Consider the following 18,236-nt stretch of genomic DNA (forward strand, 5'->3'; position numbering starts at 1 on the left):
CTTCAGACCCACAATCCTCACATCTGGAGGTTTCCTTAATGCTGCCAGGTTTACTGTGTGGGATTCCGGATACCTTGATTCCTTCCTTCCTTTCTCTACCTTATTCCATATCTATGCTTAACACCTGCTAATAAGAAAATTGCTCTCTTAATTTCATTTTGATCATCAGAAAACTCACCTGAAGAGTCTGAAGGCTGTATGTAAAAGTGATGACACTCCAAGAGGAATAAGCAGTTGCTTAAGCAGTCAGGAGAGGCCGTGTCTGCTGTCCGTCTCAGAATGTTTGGGCAAATGTAGGACTTAGTGATTCTGTATGGTGATTTACTGAATGTTCAGGAGTAGTGTTAATAAAGAAGACACACACTCCAGAAGCTGTTAATTAACTTTGTGGGGCCTCTAGCGTATGAGTCAGTAAGTCAACATGATTCTTACACAATATGACAGGCCTGAGAAATGGGAAGCAGCATGAAGCTTCTAACGGTGATGAACAAATTTAGTCATTTAGAAATCTAACAAGTGAACTGTGACTTCATCCTTCAATACTGTAGCAATTTATCTTTCCTTTTAATATTTCAAAGGTTACTGCTCCCATAGTATTCATACTTAAGGAAAATCATTTTCCATGGCTTCAAAAAAGAATGGATAGACCATGTTATTCAGCTGTCTATCACCATAGTAAATATCTGAGATAAATCAACTTCTAGGGACAAGAGACTTATTGTTTTGGCTTACTGTTTCAGAACTCTCAAGCTCTGTTGCTTTGGGTCTGTGTCAGCACAGTATACTAGCAGACAGCATGTGGTGTAGAGACCTCATCACATTAACCATGCCAGGAAGCAAAGAGACAGAGAACAAAGGACTGGGGGCCCTGCATCCCTTCTTCACCTAACTTTCTCCATTTGGGCCCACTTCCTAATGGTTCTACCGCCAACCAACAACACCATCTAGAGACGAAGTCATCAACATATGGGCCTTTCAAAGACTTTCAAGACCAAAATTGCAGCATAGACAGGGAGACCTTTAAATCCAGTCTCAGAGAAAGCTAAAGTTAACCATCATCTTTGCCTAAGGATCTATTTTTCAACTGAAAGGTGTGTGTATGCACGCTCGCACGCGTGCGTGCATGCACACACACACACACACACACACACACACACAGAGCATGGAATCTATAACCAAGGGTGTTTCTTTCCTTTGATGTGAGGGACAGTACTGTGGATTTGCTCAAATAAGGATAGATTCTTGAGAGACACACAATACTGTGGCTACATGGATACTAAGTGGCTGTGGCAGTGCTCAGCCCAGATACTGCAATGAGATGTGCTCAGTCACCAGCCTCAGACCTTCTCACTTGACTGGATGGCTGCCACTGCTGTTGTCTGTTTTGGCTGGAATGCAAAGTACAAACTCTGATTTCAAAGTGTCTAATTTTTCTTAAATTGATAGCACAGACAACCTGTTATATTCCCAATAGTCAGAAAATTTGAAGAATTTTATTTGAAAATTCGTCATTTGAACTAACAATAGCTTAAGAAAATAGCTTATAGATCTTTCCATATACAAAAGTTTTAAAGAATATATCTGCATATCTAGGTCTGTAAGGTTTTCCTACAAGTCAGAGAGGATTTAGAAGAGTCAGACTGGTCAGAAAGGAAAGAAATGGTGTTTGTGTTATGTAGCAGGCTATGAGAAGGGGAAGGAGAGCAGGGGTCTGGTGAGGCCCACATACAAGCAACCTGGTGGGAGGCAGAAGATTCTATACCAGAAGACCTCCTAGGCTTTACCTAAAGAAGACCCACCATTGGCCCTGGAGGAAATGAGTCCTAGCTGGCCAATAAGGAACTTCCGTATCTATCTGTTTGGGTTTGAGTTTCTCACAGCACGGCAGCAGGAAGTTAAAACTTTTACACAGCAGTTTAGGGTTCCAAAAGACCAAGGTAAACACTACCTATCCCACAGTAGACCTAATTCTATCATAGTGACCCTTATAACATTCTAATGAACAAGTAAGCCAAAGTAAGTATATAGCAATGATTTACCAACATTAATATTGATATCTTCACTATTGAAAATGTATAATTTGGAGCTGAGTCAAATGGGATATTATTTTTATGCCTGCTTCCTTGTCAAAGTTCATTTGTTTTTATTTGAGTTATTAAATGTGTATTATTATATTTGCATATTTTTCCAAAGTAAGTATCCAAATTTAGGTCCAAAGTTTTTGACAAATGTAAAATATTCTTTTCATTAAAATAAAACACATTAAGTAATCTTTTTTCTTTTTGCAGGAGAGTTAAATTCTCTAGAAAATATCTCATTCCCCTCCCTCTTTACAGCTGGGGTAGAGTCAGGCCCATTCCTTTCATGTGTTCCACGCTCAATTATTGAATGCTTTGTTTCTTATTTTCGTATTCCTTCCTATATTTCCATATCCTTAACTTGTTCCCTGTATGAAAGCTCAAGTAAGTTTAATTCTACTTAATTAACAGTTTATTCAGGATCAGAATTCAAGAGTAGATTAATCCCAGAATTTGAGAGCTTTCAATATTATTGTTAAAGCATGTCATGCTAATACTTGTATATGATTCTTCTCTCTGAAAGTGTTTTATATGTTTAAAAAACTCCACTGTTTTGAAATATTTGATGCTATCTAATGATGTATTTTTCAAATATCCTGCTGTAATCTGATGGAAACTTCTTGCCTGAAAATTCAATGTCTGAGTGATCTCCTTATATTACTTGGTTAATTTCTTTCTACAATTTTTTTGAGATTCTCCACCATTTAGTTACATAATTGTCTCCTTTTGTTTCTACATATGTATGTAACATACATTTTTTCCTAATCTTCAAAAGGTTCAATTTATCATGTTCAGAATCACCCATTCCAGTATTCTCCTCCATCTCCTCTGTTCCCTCCCTACTCCCCAACATATTTCCCATTTACTTTATCACATATGAGCATCGCTTATTCTTGCTGCATTTGTTCTCTCCTCTAAATTCTCTGGATTCTCCTTCTGGAATGGAGTTTTTCAAGGAGTATTATTCCAGGTAACTTTCTTAAATTCATTTTATGGTTTTTAAAATACATCGTATCCCTCTTTTCTGTATTTTATTTCTGGAAATCCTGTTGACTACCATTGGTTCCCAAGTGATTACTTTTCTCTCCATTTTTCTATCTATATTTTTTGTTTTAGAATTAGTCATTTCTACAACCTCATTATCATTTCTTCAATTAGACTTTAATTTTTGCCATTTGTAGTAATCAGAAAATGTTCTTTGACCCAAACTATTCATGATCTAATCAGTAGAATATGGCCAAGAATTAAATCTGCATGTGGAATTTAAGTGGCTAATCCATTTTTCTGTTACACAGATTCATCCAAGGTGATTACAAGTGGTATATAATAAATATGGAAACAGGATGTTGAGGAGTCAGAGTGGTGCAGTGTGACTTGATCCACTGTTGCTAGATTTAAAGAAGGAAGGAGATCCTGAGCCAATGAGTGCAGTCAGCCCTTTAGAAGCTTGAAAGGGCAAAGAAATAGGCTTAATCCAGCTAATACTTTGATTTTGGTCTAGTGAGACTGTGTACAGATTTTCAATTTATACAACTTGAAGCTAATTAAGTTGTATTGTTTTAAGCCAGAAAACTCATAGCAATTGGTACAGCAACAATAGGAAACTAGTATGCTAACATATTTTCAAATTTTAAGAATTTACAATTATTCCTACATGTTATCTTTTTACAGCATCCAATACTTGCATTATGAATTAATTTATGTTGTTTTGAGGATATTAAACATGGAGTATATTTTCTTTGGATATATATGGTGGATCTGTATTCTCTGAAATTCTTTTATATTTTTCCTAATCTTTGGGCATCATATTACACATTTCTTCAAAGATCTAGAGCCCTCAACTTCACATTTATGCATGAGTGAGATACAGAAATGATGATTGGAAACTTTTTACATGGAAAATCTTATCGACCAGTGGGAGTTACCATATGTAGGCAGGAAGGGACCTGTCTATTTCTTTTTTATTCCTTGGTCAGATCTTCCAAGAGATGCTGACCTATCTACTGTTTTAGATACATCCTTCCATTGCCAATTAATGAAGAAAGAACTCTTTCTCTTTTGTTCAATATGCAAACTATTTGCAATTTGGGGAATTGCTAATACCTTTATTGCCTGACCAGATTTGAAACAATTCAAGAGATGGTGGACCAAGTAGCATTTTTCTTACTAGTGCTGCTACAAGTAAGTTAAATGTGAAAGCTAAAAAGGCTTAATCAAGTTCCATGTTTAGGTTAAGACTTGGATAGGGCACATGGAGGAACATTTGTGTTTATAGAGCTGACTCACCCACCCATGATCATCCTCACACACCACACACACACACACACACACACACACACACACACACACACACACACACACACAGAGACAGAGATCCAACAGATTACATCTTTCTGGTCATGAAACATAGATAAACAGTGAAAGGCAAGACAGGATTCAATGCCAAGAATATTTCTGTAGTGAAGTTCTTCCAGGTAAAATCTGAAAAGTGGTTCTAAGCACACCCACCCACAATGTACCTACTGTCTCAGCTATATCCTGGATCTTGGTTGGGGTCATCCTTTCACAAAAAGCGTCTTCTACTGAAGTGAAGGAATCTGAGGACCAAGAATTCACGGTATGGACTTTAAAGCAGTTCTCTCTTTTCAGCCTCCTTCTGCCCCAGGCTATTGGATTTTTTTATGTCTGTGATCCTGAATTTGGAAGCTCACAACTGTTAGATGTGCTTTTAATCTTCTCCGATATCCCCTTGCAAATAGATTTCAACTTTCTCACTCTTCTCAGTTATTTAACACCAATCCTTCTGCTTCTCATCTTCCATGATTTTATTGACATCTCTATCTGTTACAATCTACTATCCCTTCTGTGAGCCCTTGAAATTTTATACTTTTAAAAATATGTTTAATGACATGTGCAATTTATTTTCAGCAAAAATGGCTTCATCAACTGATCGTGCAGAATTTTAATTCCTTTTGTGCTTCTCTGTATTTTTCAAATTTTATGTAACAAATATATAATCTTTATTATCAAAATAGCTGATTTTTGTTTCCATTACTTCTAACTTTACTTCTTCATCTTTCTTATTTATGTTCTCATCACTCTGGGAATTAATTTTTGGCACCATACATCTACCTAAATGACCCAATTATTCCATTTGTTAATTTTTTAGAAGATCAAACCATATTTTATTAAAAGGCAAATACTGTTTACAAAGGTGTTAATAAATTATTAGCACTTCATATATAACACATTGCACAATGCATAGCTTGAAAATTTAGAAAATGGAACAACTGGGGAAGTTGTGTAGAGAAAAAGCTAATAAATTGAGTACAAATATATACAACCATTATTTAGGCTGTAGAGATGATAAAACTGAGAAATGTCAAACTTAAATAACTTACAGAAGCCCACACCCATTCCACTATCCATTACTTCTATGGGCCTTGTTTAACTCTGTGGTATTTTTTAAAATGATTATTTGTGCATTCAATTCAAAGAAACCATAGGCAAATGTTTAGTTATGCCCTTTCTGTCTTAGTACTTCATTGATAAAATAGGAAACTAAAATGCATGTATTCTTTCTTTTTCTCTTGGCTTCTAGAGTTCATTTGAAAAAATGATATGCTATTAAAAAAGACATAAAGAAAATCAAAAGGAGTTCTAGAATAACAATTGAGCATTATTAACCAGAAAAAATTGTTCCCAGGCTGGGATGCAGCATGCCTTGGGTCCACTCCAGCTGAGGGAGTAGTAGAGAAGACCTACCTTGCCGAACAAAGGACTCATCCTGCATCTTACTGGTGTGCTTTGGATTCAGCTGCTTCACTCCTCTTTCTTCTCTGAGCCTCGTGATTATTAATGCTTAATTTTAATGGATGAAGGGAGGATTTGGGTGTGGGTGGCTTGCTTCTTCTTTTTGTTGTTGTTAAATGTACCAACAAACAATCAAATCAAAGAAAGAAGAATACAAAGAAAGTGGGTTGTGAATAAACAAAAAGGTCAAGGACTCTGGTGTGTAGTGCATTTCTGGGGAACTATTAACTACCCTGTGATTGGCAGATTGAACAGTACCTTCTGCTCTCTTTTGCCAGCAACTATGCAATTATTCCAGGTGTTGTAGTGGAATGACTCTATCAAATTTTATAGGATTAATCAGCACGTAAATGTTGGCAGGCTTCAGACTCAGATCCTGACTTCAGGTGCAGCACTTAGAACAGATGGAGAGAAATACATCTCAGTTTGTTTTTAAAAGGAGTTTATAAATTGGCCAAGCTACCTTCATCCCAGATAGTTTACTTCATAATACTTTCAAAAGAGCATCAATGTAGTAAGTGGTATAGGTATTCTCAGAATTTGTCATGTGCATGAAGATTAAAATTACAATTCTGTATTTCTTGCCTGAGATCCAAGGAAATATTGTAAAATTTACCCTTTAGTTACAACTCCATGATTTGTCATCTTAGTAAGTGCAAAAGGCAACTAAGTTTCCATTATCTCCATCTTTCTTCAGTGCTATTACAGAGAGGTTTAAGAGTACTGTGATGGAACTCTGTGATGTGTATTGTTGGGGGGGGGGCTTAAATTTAGGGCTCCCACTTTTGCTTATCTTTTTTTGCTCAGTACTTCCACTCTACCACTTGAGTCACACCTCCACTCTGTCTTCTTAATGGTTAATTGGAGATAGAGGTCTCTTGGTTTTGTCCATCAGGGCTTTCTTTGAACCCTGATCCTCAGATCTCAGCTTCCAGAGTTGGTAAGATTAGAGGCAGGAGGGAGCCACCCATGAGGGCCTTGCTGTACATTGTTTATTATGTAACTATTTGGAATAAATAAACTTCCAATGGCTCCTATTTGCTCACAGCAGTGACGTTTGATGGTTTGTACCTTCTAAACCCAATTTATTCACTCCATGAGTAACAGTGGTTCACTAGAGCAGATCCCCAAGTGTGTCCTGGAACTGGTGCAGGAGAGAGTAGAATGAGGCTGTGTTATACATCTTTGGCATGGGAGGGGGGGTAAGGGGGGAGAGGTGGGAAAGGGGAACAAAGGAGGAGGCAACAATGCTTGATAAGAAATGTACTAATTACCTTGCCCATGTAATTGTAACCCCTCTGTATGGTATTTTCTCTCTCTCTCTCTCTCTCTCTCTCTCTCACACACACACACACACACACACACACACACACACACACACACACAAGTTCTGCTACAACAAAGAATGTACTATGTGATTTTTTTTTGTTTCTTTTGTATGTTCCTCCTCCTATGGTATATCCCTGTTATCACTGTATTTGATTTTGGTACCTTGCATCTTGTATATACAAGATGGGGAGGGGAAGGGGAATAACAAAATGCTGAAACAAGGTCACATGATGACCCATTGCAACAATTATACCCATAAGACACTATGTTGGAAGTGAACCTTACTTGGGAGGGGAGAATGGGGGAGGTGGAGGAGGAATGGGATAGTAGGAGAAACACAAAGGAGGGGGTAACAATGCTCCACCAGAAATTTATTCATTACCTTACTGATGTAACTATAACCCCTCTCTACAGCATCTTCACAAGAAAATAAAATTTTTTAAAAAGTTCTGCTAAAAGGTTTGATTCCCATCCCCAGCTCCAGAACAGAGTGCAAAAATCTGTTTCCTAGACAAGGTTCTTCAGTTCTAGTTTAATCTGTCTGCTGCCCATTCTCCAATCCTGTTTCTAACAAAATGAATCCCAATCAGACAAGGTTTTCAAATATACATTTATTCCTGCCTCTAGTGTTATGCTTTTGGTTTCCTTTCCAGAAATATTAGTTCTAGCTCACCTCTATCTCTCCCTCCTTCTCTTCCCCTTCCCTGTTAGTGATCCTGGGGATTGTGCTCAGGTCCAGCACTTACCCACTTACCTAGCTTTGCTACTTGAGCTGTACTCCCAATCTTCTTTATTAATTTGTTCTCCATATCCATCTTTTGCCTGGGCTAGTTTCAGATTGCTATCTTACCATCTCCACCTGCTAAGTATCTGGGGTTGCAGGAATGCCTAACTATTCCAGCTCTCAATTTCATCTCATCTTTTCCAAGCTATTTTTCTTAGCCACCCCCAACAACTGTATTCTCTTCATATAATCATCTTGTTTGCTCATCAAAATGGCAGATCTAAGACAGATGTTGCACTTTTCTATACATGCTGGCCAATATCTGCTCTGAATACATGGTTTTTCAGCTCCACCATACTTATTTGAAAAGTCTTTCTTCCTCATTGTTATATTTTTGTTCTGATTTCTTCAGGCTTTTAATTAAGCAGTAATTAGAAGACTAATGTTTTAGAAGAAGTCATTATTATACATGATACTTTGGTACAATTGTCCATTAAATTTACAGATACAATTCAATGCTCAAATGACTTACTTAGTCCAACTGTAATCCTCGTCTCGACTTACTCTATTCTGTTAAAGAAATTTTAAAAATTTTGGCACATTTGTCAAATAACTCCAGGCCTTTATAGGCCCAGAATTAGTCACTAGATAAAGAATTAATTCAACCACCTAATGCCAAAACCATTTATTTTGATGATGTGCTATCATATGAAATATACTAGTTAAGAAGAAAAAGAATTCTGCCTTGAAGGAGACAAGATGAAGTTAGAGGTAAATTTAGATATTTCTGCATGCCTTTATTCTCTTGGAACAAGAAAGTCAATAACTTTTTTTAATGAAAAGACAAACAAATGAAATTTGGCCTGAATTTTAAGCAATATATTTTGTATTATGTTATATGATGATCTAATAAAGACTGTCTCCCAAGGACAATGTGCCAAATATCTTAGATAATTTGAAATTTTTAACTGAACTCATAAATGGGGTAAGAAGTAAGCTCAAATACTAGTGTCAAAAGAAAAAGAGCCTAGAAAATGAAAATAATAGGAGCTATTTTATCAGAATATAAGTCTTAGTTTCTCATTTTTCACTTCAAATCTAGATCTGATTTAGAATTAGAAAAGAAACAGATAGCAATTTGGAGTATAGATTGCAGCCTGAGAATCAGCGGTAGAAAAACACAGGAATGCAGAAAGTGATGGGTGTAGCATGAGCTAGGTGTTAGCTGTGCTGTAGGGAAGTGAACGGTAGGAGAGGATTTTGGAGCAGGACAGAGGCTTTTGCTGTGTTTAGGTTGTAAGGGATAGAATCAAGAGCTAAGCCTAAGGACTGGGAAGCTAGTACAGCTATGCAGAAAGCATGGAAAAGACAAATTGTCCTTTTTTGACTTAGAGAATAAATATATTGACACAAGTAGTTATTGGATTATTTTAAATGATAACTTCAAAGGTATCATTACACCTGTTGAAATGTACTTGGAATCATAGTCTTCTAATTCTAGGACAAATAATGTGAAGACTTAAATTATTATTTAGTCTATCTGGACATAGGTACTTGAAGAATAATCTTCCCATTAGATATTTCTACTGCATAGAATGATGACCAATCCATCTTACTGTAACAGCTCATTGGACAGAACACAGCTGTTGATCAATCTACAGTCAGGGCAGAAACCCAAGAAAGGCCCTCAGACCACCATAACAGATCTCAGACACTAAAAGCATCAGATACTTTTGCTTTTTTACTCAACATTTGTTTGAGAAAAGGTAGACATGGATATTCATATTGGCCAGGGTAGATAATGTTATACTTGTTTTCAAAAATGAAATTGTGGTGCCATAAAACAGTAGTCTCCAGGCTCATCCCTGTAATCCTAGCTACTCAGGAGGCTGAGATCTGAGGATGGTGGTTCATAGCCAGCCAGGGCAGGAAAGTCCAAGAAACTCTTATCTAAAAACACTACTCAGAAAAAAAAGCTGGAAGTAGCCCTGTGGGTAGATGGATAGAGTTCTAGCCTTGAGCACAGAGAGGTTCAGGACCAGTAGCCAGGTCCAGAGTTCAATCAGAGGACAAGCAAAAACAAACAAACAAAAAAAAGTAGAGTCCTGTTTGTCACTCCTACCACCTGCCCATTACAAGTTGACAGGAATAATCAGATTCTCATAGTCACTCAAGACACAGTTAAGCATTTAGAAAAGACATGGATGGCCACATGGAATGAGAAGTACACAGAGCCTTCCTGGATCATCAAAATAGGGGAAAAAAGAGTGACATGTACACAGCTTTTTAAAACATCCACCTAAAGGTAATGCACATCACTTCTATTGCATTTCTGTGGTCCAGGTAAATAGGTCAAACACAATTGGATTAGGGAGTTATCATCCAGCTGTCCATATAGAAAAGAGGATTCTGCAATATTCCAGTAGACAGTATCTAGTAGAAATGAAGTCATGCATGTAGAACATGCATGTAAAGTTTTACTATTGTCATACTACGGAGTATCTCATCAGTGAAGGCTTTAACTAATGGACAATTAGTTGTCCTGCAGTTAAGACAACAATTTTTCTGTGACACATTTCTAATGGCTATCTAATGATAACCATTCGCTAAGAAACTATTGCTGAACCAAGCAATAGTTTGGACAAGGGGTTGGACAAGGGGTTATTCTAGTGCCCCATGTTTAACATCTGTATTATACTCCTAGGCTGCTCTGTCACTGGCACCTCAAGAAGAAGGACTGAGACAGAAGTTTCATGAAGCCAACAATTGTTGACCAGTTTCTAGCAGTCTTTTCAGTCCTACTAAACTTTATGGGCTGTTCAGTAGTTTCAAGAACTCAAGAACTACTCTTCATGGACTATGGTCTTTGTGGCCCTTGGGTTGTAAACTTGACTCTTGGAGTCTGAAGATATTTAGGCTAATATTTTAATCATCTCTGCTACTGATACCAACTGCAAATATATGATTCCATGCCTGTTTACATCTTTTATATTTTAAAATAAGCCTTAGCTCTTACAATATAAAGTAATATACTTAAGTGATTCTAGTTAAGACAACTAAACTGCTAATACTCCTATTTTGTTCTTTTTTGGGGGGGAGGAATGTGTTCTTTGAGTTTTAGAAATGTTGGTAAAGTGACAACATAGAATGTCATTGCTAGTGGGCAATGTAGTTTTTGAGGGTGAATTTTCAGGTCTGTGCTTTAAATGTACCTACATACCAATTTAAAATTCTCCTAGAATAATTACACTGTCATACATCCTATATTAGCTGTATTTTTAAAGTAGTGGTTCTATACTTACAAGAAGAGACGTGATGGCTTTAACATTAAACAAACCTATCCCATCATGTTTAAGTGGTACTTACATTGCTATATCACAGACTAGACTTGGCGTGGCAGCAAAGCCAGGACTGGATTGTGTTTGAAAAGAAATCAGAATCTCCCAGAAGATACCAGAAAAAAATCTGCAAAGCCTTCTAATTTCAATAGAAATTAAATTATTAATTTCTTCTTCTCAGGCTTTTTCTATCTTTGGACTGTAAAGCCCCAGGTAATTCTTGAGAAATAATTCCCAGTTAATTGGTTAATAGACTCTAGCCCACAGGTAAAATCTCTTATTATCAAGCACATAAAAATAAAGGTTGTACACTTTGGAAAGCAGTATGGAGGTTCCTCAAAAGACTTCACATAGATCTCCCCTATGATCCAGCAATCCCACTTTTGGGCATTTACCCAAATGTTTACAAACAAGACCACACTAAAGCTACCAGCACAACTATGTTTATTGCAGCATTATTTACCATAGCTAAGACATGAAACCAACCCAGATGCCCCTCAGTAGATGAATGGATCAAGAAAATGTGGTATATATACACAATGGAATTCTATGCCTCCATCAGAAAGAATGACATTTCCCCATTTGTTAGGAAATGGAAAGGTTTGGAAAAAATTATATTAAGTGAAGTAAGCCAGGCCCAAAGAAGCAGAGGTCCCATGGTTTCCCTTATTTGCAATATCTAGTATAGGTATGAGTCAAGCGGAAAAGGTCAGATAATGTGATGTTAGGAAAATGAACCCTTAAATATGTATTTTAATGTTTTCGTTTCTTTCATGCATGTGTTTCTAATGCATTTATAAGATTATTTCTTTGTTGCTTTGTATGTCCCTCCCCCACAGTGTAACCCCCGCTTTCACTATATTTGATGTCAGTATAACATGTGGAGGAGATGGGGACAAACAAGTCGTTTAAGGATTCAGGTGGACCTGTTGCAACAATGAGAAGTACAAAATGTCATGTCAAAACCAGCTTTACAATGTCGGTGTGGGGGGGGGAGGGGGGTATAATTGGGTGGGGGGAGGGGGGTAAAATTGGGTGGGGGGAGGGGGGTAAAATTGGGTGGGGGGAGGGGGGAGGCGGGGAAGGGAAGTGAAGGGTAAACAAAGGTGGAGGCTGCAATGCTTGGTAAGAAATGTATGCATTATCCTGCCCATGTAATTGTAGCCCCTCTGTACAGTATGTTCTCAAATAAAATAAAATACAACAAATGGAAAAAAAAATAAAGGTTGTACATAGCAAAGAATTGTTAAGGGCAACATTTTGTTACTATTTCACCGAATTAATACTCCTTAATGTGTACTTTTTCTCTGATCTTCCATGTCTAATTGTCATTAGAAAAATCTTAACTTGTATCCCTTTCATCCCTTTTGTACCTGGGTAAAGCAGTCAGGGTTAACAAAATTCCTGGTATTATAAAGTCATGAACTAGCATGTCCCTTTTTTACCTCTCTCCAACTCTTCATTCCTTTCTCAAACTATCTCAATTTCCCAAAAAGAAAATAAAAAGACTTGGTCATTTATTTAGAAAAGTGGAAAATATGACTCTTCTTTCCTTTCCTTCTTAGGTCAGGGGAAAATGTCATCTGTTCTCCATCAGAAATTTGGTGTCTAGGTTTCTAGACAGGGTCTAACACACTATTCCTTCCTTAGCTACATGGAAGTGTGCACATTTGTAAGAGTATTTATTACAGGCTTTTCATGAATGTAACCACAATCCAACTGCAAAGTGCTCTTCTAATTATCCTGTGTTAAGTTGCCATTATATCTATCAAAGAGACAGGCTTCAGTGTTTATGTAGTGCAGTTTTTCCCCAGGACAATCCTGTTTCATAAATAACTGTTTCTTCATAGACTTGTCCAAGGCTCTTATGCTTAAATTTCTTACATGTAGAGGAACATAAACACCCATACAACAAAACAATAGAAAGGCCCATTGTGTAGATAGAGTTATTCATGGCTCAAGTGTTAGAACATCAGCCTAGCGAGCTCAAGGTCATGAGTTCAAATCCCAGTTCCTCCAAAGAGGAAAAAAAAGATGTCAAGGATTGTTGTCTTGGATTTCCAGGAAGATGGCGGAGGAGAAGCTGGAGGCTAAACAAGCTCTCGCATAGAAAGCAGTTTTAGTGTTCCAGTGAACAGTCGTAGGCCAGAGAATTACACCAAATGTGCCATCACAGTACAGAGAGTTTGGCCAGAGAGGGAAAATCTAGGCAAGGAGACAGATCTGAGCACTTGCCGGTAGCCACCATACCTACAACACAGAGAGTCAAGGACAAAGGGGCCAGATGCAGTGGGCAAGAGGATTCTACTCAACACCAGCAAGAACTGACAAGGAGCAGATATCTTCATCCTACCGATCGCAGACCAGAGACGACCCAGGAACCAACACTCTGGCATGAGTAGAGCCCTGACATCCTTACTCCTTCTCAGGGAGCAGAGGAGGGAAGGCTTCCCCTCCTGCCCCACCACCACCAGAGATCTCCATCTTTGATACAGACAAAGGCCCAGCTGGACATCTAGCTCCAACTCAGGCCCTGGAAGAAAAACAAGAGTCATTTAGCAGGTCACATGAACCTGACCTGACTGGCCAGGCTCAACTCCACCCAGGTGAAAGTCACCCAACCCAGGCAGGGGTAGCTCTGCGCCGGGAGGAGTGGCTTTCTTCACTGGGTAAACAGAGCCAGAGGCTGCCCCTCCCTACAGCAGCCTAGTCAATCAATTGAAATTCAGTAAACATAAACCCTGAGAATGGCTGCAGGCTGGGCACTGTGAGTGTCTCTGGAGCTAGTCCCTCAGGGAAAAGCTACGGTTTGCTGAAAGACCTCAACCCTACCCAGAACCTAGCCTCATCACAGCATCTCCAAACTAGAGGAAACAACCATTTCCCTCTTTTGTGATACTCAAAGCAGATCTGCCTCCCACTGAACTAGCCTAGGAGGAGGATCTGGGTAAAGCAGAGCATTTTTTTGCCTGCTCAAACAAACTGACTTAAGAAACCAATCAAGCCACAGGAAAACCAAACACCACAAGCAGACCAGAGACTCCACCAAGAGACTGGTTATGGACAAAAAGGAGATACAGGATCTTCTCATCCCCCCCCTAAAAAAAAATCAAAGAACTCTGTTTTGTACCTTTTTTTCTAATTTTTATTTTTTTAATTGTTTTCTATTAATCTTTTTTTCCTCTTATAATTTTTATTTTAGGTGTATATGTGTGTGTGTGCTTTTTTTTTTATCTCTATTGACTTTGGTGCTTTTTTTTCCTTCATTCTTTCATTTTTTTACTCTTTCTTTTTTGCGTGACTTAATTGCTGTTCTTTTCATCCTCAGACAGACCCGTCATCGATTATTAGACCTTATCTCTCATTGTGTACACATTTAATCCAGAAATTTATTACTCAATGCACAACCTCTTAGGCTTAAATTATTTATAGCAGTATTATCTCTTTATGTCTATATAATTTCTTAAGAATTTATGTTTTTCCATTTTTTTTCTTTTCTTCCTTTTTTTAATCTCTCTCCTATCATTCTGCCCAGTTCATTTCCCTCTCTGAGATTAGGACTTGGTTAAATTCACTCTCCTTTAACCTCTCCACATCCCTCTAATCCTATTTTTCTGCACATTTCTCCCTAAACCTAATAATTTCTGTTTTGCCAAATTCTTCCTTGCTGTTCTTAGCCAATTAATCCTTCGTTGTTTGATGCTGAGTAGATTGTATCTGTTGAACTAGATTGTATCTGTAGACTTTTGACTGTGCAAATACAGGACTGTGGTTGATGTTTGTCTTAAATAATGTTATAGCAAAAAATTGGTGTTACTTTCATACCAAATGGGAAGAACAAGCCAGAAAAACACAAAAAAAATAGCAAGTCCGGGTATCTCAACTCCCACTCATGATAATCAGCTGACAGAACAGTTAATAAATAATCCCAAAGAGCTCTACAAACACTTCTGGTAGACATGATGATGATGAAAAGATTGAAAACCTGCAAAGGACTCAGTGTGAGCATGATAGGGAAAGAGGAGGCAAACCAAAGAGCAATACAGGAATCTCGTGAGTGTGAGGAAGCTACTCAAAGATTGATACAGGAATTGCGAGAGCAGGTTGAGAACAGTCAAAGAGAAATAAAGGAATTGTGTGAGCAGGCTGAGAACAGTCAAAGGGAAAGACAGGGATGCATGAGCAGCCTGAGAACAGACAAATAGAAAGTCAGGAATGGCGTGACCAGGCTGAGAACACTCAAAGAGAACTACAGGAATTGCATGAACGTGAGGAAGCTAATCAAAGAGTAATACAGGAATTGAGAGAGCAGGATAAGAATAGACAAAGATCAATAGAGGCATTCATGGAATCCATAAACAGACAGCTGAAAGAATTCAGGGAGACCACAAAGGGAATGCTGAATGGAGCCTGACAGAAGAAAGGGGAGTCCAAAGAAACCATAACCAATCAACTAAATGATTTGAGAATAAACACTGAACACCAAATTAAGGAAGTAAAGAAGTTCATACAAGATCTAAAACAAAGCTCCAACAAAGAATTTGAAGCCATAAAAGCTGACCAATTAGAAGGAAATAAAAAACAAAGTAGAAAGTCTTGATGGTAGGTTAGACCATGCAGAAGATCAACTCTCGGGACTAAAGACAGCCTAGATATTATACAGAAAGAATATACAACTATCCAAGACAAATCTAAGAAATATGACAGATCTATTCAACATTTGGAAGTCACCACCAGAAGGCTTAATCTGAGGGTAATGGGTGTAGAGGAGCACCTACAGACAGAAGTTAATGGTCTAGGAAATTTGTTTAACAGGATCCTAGCAGAGAACTTCCCAAACATGCAAAAAGATAGGCATATTCAGATACAAGAAGCTTTTAGAACCCCAAATAGACCAGACCAGAATAGGACATCCCACTGTTACATTATAATCTGCACAGGATCAATTTAGACCAAGGAAAAGATCCTTAAAGCTGTCAAGGAGAAAAGATCAATCACTTATAAAGGGAAACCAATTAGAAACACCTCAGATTTCTCAGCAGAGACAATTAAAGCAAGAAAAGCCTGGAATGATGTATGCCATGCCCTAAACACAAACAACTATCAAACACAAACATCAACCAACAATACTGTGCCAGCTAAAGTCTCCTTCATAACCGAAGGTCAAATAAAAACCTTCCATAGCAAAGAAAAACTGAAACAATATATCTCCACCAAACCAGCCTTATAAAAGATACTTAAAGATGTCCTACACATAGAACACCAACAAGACCACAATAAAGGCCAAGAAACCACACCCAAACTGAGAATCCAAGAACCATAGGAAGAACCCAGTTGCTGCAGCCCCCAAAAAGATGGATAACATGGAAGGAACTCCCAAATACCTCTCAGTCCTAACTCTCAACATTAATGGACTTAACTGTCCAATTAAGCAACATACACTGTCTAGTTGGATTAAAAAGCAAGATCCTTCTATCTGCTACCTTCAGGAGTCACACCTTGCCCACAAAAACAACTTTTGAAAGGGAAAGGCTGGAACAAAATCTACCAAGCAAATGGCCCCCATAAACAGATGGGAATTGCAATCCTAATTTCAGATAAAATAGACTTCAAATTCAAACTAGTGAGAAGAGATAAAGAAGGTCCCTACATACTAATTAGGGGATCTTTCCTTCAGGAGGATATTATAATTCTAAATATGTATTCACCAAACAACGGAGCACCCAAATTTATCCAAGAAACACTACATTCCCTCAAATCTCACATAGATCTAAAGACATTAATTGTTGGGGACTTTAACACATCACTATCCCCACTAGATAGATCAAAACTAAAACAGAGAAAAAAACTAAACAGAGAAACTGCAGATCTAAACAACTGCATAGATCAACATAGATTTAACAAACATCTACCAAATATTTCACCTAGCAGCATCAGAACACACGTTTTTCTCAGCAGCACATGGAACATTTTCTAAAACATTTTAGGTCACAAAGCAAACTTGTCCAAATTCAGAAACATTGAAGTTATACCGTGAATTCTCTCAGACCACAAGGGAATAAAATTAGAACTCAACACCAAAAGCCACCAAAGAAAGCCCTGTAACACATGGAGGCTGACTAACACATTGCTGAATCACCAGTGGGTCATTCATAGAAGAGATTACAAAGGAAATTAAAATGTTCATGCTATTCAACAAAAATGAACACACAAATTACCAGCTCCTCTGGGACACAGCAAAGGCAGTACTCAGAGGCAAGTTTATAGCTCTGAGTTCCTACATCAATAAATTGGAGAGATCTAAAGCCAACAATTTAATGAGACATCTGAACCTCCTTGAAAAAGAGCAGCAAGATAAAACCCAATCCAGTAGTCGGAAAGAAATCATTAAAATTAAATGAATTAGAATTAAAAAAAACATAGAAAGAATCAACAAAACAAAGAGTTGGTTCTTTGAAAAAATTAACAAAATTGACAAACCCTTAGCAAATCTTATCAGAAAAAGAAGAGAGCACACCCAAATAAATAAACTCAGAGATGAGACTGGAAATATACCACAGAAACAACCAAGATTCAGAACATTATAAGGGAATACTTCTCAAACCTTTATGCTAATAGATTTGAGAAGTTGGCAGAAATGGACCTTTTCCTAGCAAATCTCGACATGCTGAAACTATACCAAGATAAATTAAACCATCTTAACAGGTCCATATCAAGCATTGAAATAGAAACAGCAATAAGAGACCTCCCATCTAAGAAAAGCCCAGGACCAAATGGATTTACAGTGGAATTCTACAAGGCCTTCAAAGCAGAGCTCACACCAATACTCTTCCAAATCTTCAATGAAATTGAAAGAGAAAGTTCACTACCCAACTCATTCTATGAAGCCATCATAACCCTCATCCCCAAACCAGGCAAGGACTCATCAAAGAAAGAGAACTATAGACCCATTTC

The sequence above is a fragment of the Dipodomys merriami genome, unplaced genomic scaffold (assembly GCF_024711535.1).
Source record: "Dipodomys merriami isolate MVZ:Mamm:240054 unplaced genomic scaffold, mDipMer1.0.p SCAF_1, whole genome shotgun sequence".
In the NCBI taxonomy this organism is placed as follows: Eukaryota; Metazoa; Chordata; class Mammalia; order Rodentia; family Heteromyidae; genus Dipodomys; species Dipodomys merriami.